The sequence below is a fragment of the Nannospalax galili genome, unplaced genomic scaffold, assembly GCF_000622305.1.
Source record: "Nannospalax galili isolate Female #2095 unplaced genomic scaffold, S.galili_v1.0 scaffold2681, whole genome shotgun sequence".
Lineage (NCBI taxonomy): Eukaryota > Metazoa > Chordata > Mammalia > Rodentia > Spalacidae > Nannospalax > Nannospalax galili.
Genome location: NW_008344499.1, coordinates 372,998 through 377,136, shown reverse-complemented (window position 1 = coordinate 377,136; position 4,139 = coordinate 372,998). Strand labels below are relative to the sequence as shown.

Below are 4,139 nucleotides of genomic sequence, written 5' to 3'. Positions count from 1 at the left end.
TATATTAAATTTCCAAATGGAAGTATGACATTGGTAACCTAAGCGGGCCTGGATTCATTATGTAGCTAAAGATGACCTTGAACTTCTGATCCTCCTGCCTGCACCTCTGGAGTGCTGGAATCATAGGCAAGTACCACTTCACCTAATTTATGCAGTGCTAGGAGCAGCTAGGCAAGCACTCTCCCAGCTGAGCCACATCCTCAGCCCTGGCTGTTTTTATTTTTAATTACTATGCTTCATAATCAATTAGTGTTTTATGGCCTCTCACCCCTTCTCCCCATGTTTTAAAGAAGTCTGTCATGATATAGTAATTTTTTATTTGTTTCTAATAAATTCTTCGTGTATTTATTTTTTAAAAAGCAGTGCTGGAGAGATGGCTTAGTGATTAAGAGCACTTGATGCTTTTGTGAAGGACTGGGGTTCAGTTCCCAGCACCCGTATGGCTCTAACAACAGTCCATAACTCTAGTTCCAGGGGATCTGACACCCTCTTCTGGCCTTCACGGGCATTATATGCACGCGGTGCACATATTGACATACAGGCAAAACACCCATACACATAAATTAAAAATAAATAAAAATATTTTTTAAAGTGCACATTGCTAGAGCTTGGAGTTGAGGTCACAAACTGGCCACTGAACTCACAAGTGTAGTAGTATGCCACATGAGTGGCAAGTTTTCACTAACACTCCACTCTGGCCTGTGCAGGGAGTTTGATAGTAACCTTTGCTACAAGTGCAAACCATGCACAACAAGTTCACAGGGATGAGAACACTTTGAAAGTGGGCCTGTGCTTCAGAATGAATGTTCAAGGGTATTTTGAAACCAGAGATCAAAGGATGTGGGGCAGGGAGCTCACTCAGTGGGTCTAATGTAGTGGATGCTGGCCCAACTCGGGAAGTTCTGCGCATGCGTGGTACCATCTCCCGTGACCTCCCGCGGGAGGTCATGCCTCATCTCTACTTCTACAGAGACCCTGAAGAGATTGAGAAGGAAGAGCAAGCCGCTGCTGAAAACGCTGTGACCAAGGAGGAATTTCAGGGTGACTGGACTGCACCAGCTCCTGAGTTCACTGCAGCTCAGCCAAAGGTGGCAGCCTGGTCTGAAGGTGTGCCAGTGCCCCCTGTACCTATCCAGCAGTTCCCTACTGAAGACGAGTGCCCAGCCAGCCACTGAGGACTGGTCTGAAGCCCCCCACTGCTCAGGCCACTGAGTGGGTTGGAACAACCACTGAGTGGCCGTGAGCTGTGCTGCAGTCACCTGAGCAGGAAGGAGAGAAGGTGGATGGAAAATAAAGTGTTTCTAATATATATATGGCAGGGAGAGATGGCTCAGAAGTTAACAGCGCTGGCTGTTCTTGCAGAGGACTCAGGTAAAAATCCCAGCACCCACATGGTGGCTAAGAACCATCTGTAACTCCATCTGGCCCAGCAGTCAATTCTTACAGCTGTCTAACCTCTGGCCTGGAACTCACAGGGACAGCCTAGCCACAAAACCTAGTGGTGGCCCTAACTTCACTCCGAAAGTCCTAGTGCTCCTTTCGGGCAATGTATCTGGTACTTCAGGGAATAGTTAAAGCCATTTTTATTTTTCTATCCTGAAATTCAAGTGATAAATCATTATGTTGGCTTGAAGGTGTTTTGAATTTTTGGTTAGTAAGTAGACATTTTTAAAAAGTAAAATAATGCCAATAATATATTTTTCACCAAGAGAATATCGGGGGAAAAATCCCATTAAACTAATATAATTTCTAGATAATTAGTTTAACTATATAACTGTGCTATAACTATATAGCACAGTTATATAGTTACTTTTCTCTATTTCTAATTTATATTTTATTGAAAATTTTAAATCTAGGTCTTGATTTTTCCCTTTTTATAACAATGAAAAATATTCACTTATTAATCAGGACTTTGTCAATTTTAATAGTATTGATTTTCTCTTCTTTTCTAAAAATATTTTATTATTTTTATTTTATGTGTATGAGTGTATTGCCTGCATGTATGTGGGTGCACCCATGTCCTGCAATGCTGCGGAGGTTGGAAGAGGGCTTCGGATTCCCCTGGAACTGGAGTTAAGGACAGTTTGTAGCCGCCACGTGGGTGCTGGAAATCGAACCTGGGCCCTTTGCAAGAGCAATCAGTGCTCTTAATCGCTGAGCCATCTCTCCAGCTCCTGATTTTCTCTTCTAACACTGCTATTTATTTATGTATTTTCCCCTCTTTCCTTCTTTCTTTCTATCTATCTATCTATCTATCTATCTATCTATCTATCTATCTATCTATTTATTTAGTGTATGAGTGTTATGCCTGCATGTATATAGGTGCACCTGTGTCGTACAATGCCTACGGAGGTCAGAGAGAGTGTCAAATGCCCTGGAACTGGAGTTACGGATGGTTCTTAGCCACCATGTGGGTGCTGGGATTTTTACCTGAGTCCTCTGCAAGAACAGCCAGCGCTGTTAACTTCTGAGCCATCTCTCCCTGCCATATATATATTAGAAACACTTTATTTTCCATCCACCTTCTCTCCTTCCTGCTCAGGTGACTGCAGCACAGCTCACGGCCACTCAGTGGTTGTTCCAACCCATTCAGTGGCCTGAGCAGTGGGGGGCTTCAGACCAGTCCTCAGTGGCTGGCTGGGCACTCGTCTTCAGTAGGGAACTGCTGGATAGGTACAGGGGGCACTGGCACACCTTCAGACCAGGCTGCCACCTTTGGCTGAGCTGCAGTGAACTCAGGAGCTGGTGCAGTCCAGTCACCCTGAAATTCCTCCTTGGTCACAGCGTTTTCAGCAGCGGCTTGCTCTTCCTTCTCAATCTCTTCAGGGTCTCTGTAGAAGTAGAGATGAGGCATGACCTCCCGCGGGAGGTCACGGGAGATGGTACCACGCATGCGCAGAACTTCCCGAGTTGGGCCAGCATCCACTACATTAGACCCACTGAGTGAGCTCCCTGCCCCACATCCTTTGATCTCTGGTTTCAAAATACCCTTGAACATTCATTCTGAAGCACAGGCCCACTTTCAAAGTGTTCTCATCCCTGTGAACTTGTTGTGCATGGTTTGCACTTGTAGCAAAGGTTACTATCAAACTCCCTGCACAGGCCAGAGTGGAGTGTTAGTGAAAACTTGCCACTCATGTGGCATACTACTACACTTGTGAGTTCAGTGGCCAGTTTGTGACCTCAACTCCAAGCTCTAGCAATGTGCACTTTAAAAAATATTTTTATTTATTTTTAATTTATGTGTATGGGTGTTTTGCCTGTATGTCAATATGTGCACCGCGTGCATATAATGCCCGTGAAGGCCAGAAGAGGGTGTCAGATCCCCTGGAACTAGAGTTATGGACTGTTGTTAGAGCCATACGGGTGCTGGGAACTGAACCCCAGTCCTTCACAAAAGCATCAAGTGCTCTTAATCACTAAGCCATCTCTCCAGCACTGCTTTTTAAAAAATAAATACACAAAGAAAGAGAGGGCAGCTGAGCACTGCAACAGTCCATTCTGAAGAGGCTGGCGACCCAGTCCCTGGAACCAGGAAGATGACTCATTTTTGCCTCTAACTGTCAATGACTGCCACGATCTCAACCATATCCTTGCTGCAAGGTAATCCAAGCAATGTAGTTTTCAGCTTTCTAGCCTTCGCAATACATCATAGAGCACAGAAATGGGTAGGAATGTTTACTGGGTACCTTTAAACAGTATCCATTTTAGCCTGGTATCAAAAGTACCTTGTGTCCAGGCAAAGGTCTAGAGAAGTAACCTTTACCAAAGTTACTGTTGGAGACACCAAGGACTCAAGGATGGATCATAACAGTGCTTGCTCTCTCAGAGCTCACAGTGGATGAAGGGAGACATCTAGAAACAGTCTCTTGGGATTACGATTACATTGCAAAGAGGTTTAAGCTCAGAATCAGACAATGGTGAAGGAGTAATTCCCAGTGCTCAGAATAGGCAGAGTTGAGGAAATGTTTGAAAAGGCAAATATTTTTCACTGGGTATTGAAAGGTGGCTCATTCACATGTCAGGGAGAATCAGGACTTATCATGAGGAGGAGTCAGCCTGGGCAAAGGCCGACGGGGCTCTGCACTTGGGAAAATTTGCTCAGCTGACACTGGAAAGTCAAACAGATCATTAAAGGT

General features: G+C 44.7%; 2 non-coding genes across 2 annotated transcripts; one reads left to right on the top strand and one right to left on the bottom strand.

Annotated features, from left to right (window-relative positions):
• Positions 1 to 590: 590 nt before the first annotated feature.
• Positions 591 to 736, top strand: LOC115071651. Its single transcript, XR_003850756.1, has one exon. It is a non-coding gene; the product is annotated as a small nucleolar RNA SNORA62/SNORA6 family (small nucleolar RNA).
• Positions 737 to 3,065: 2,329 nt separating this feature from the next.
• On the bottom strand, positions 3,066 to 3,211 carry LOC115071650. The gene has a single exon (XR_003850755.1). It is a non-coding gene; the product is annotated as a small nucleolar RNA SNORA62/SNORA6 family (small nucleolar RNA).
• Between the last annotated feature and the right edge of the window lie 928 nt (positions 3,212 to 4,139).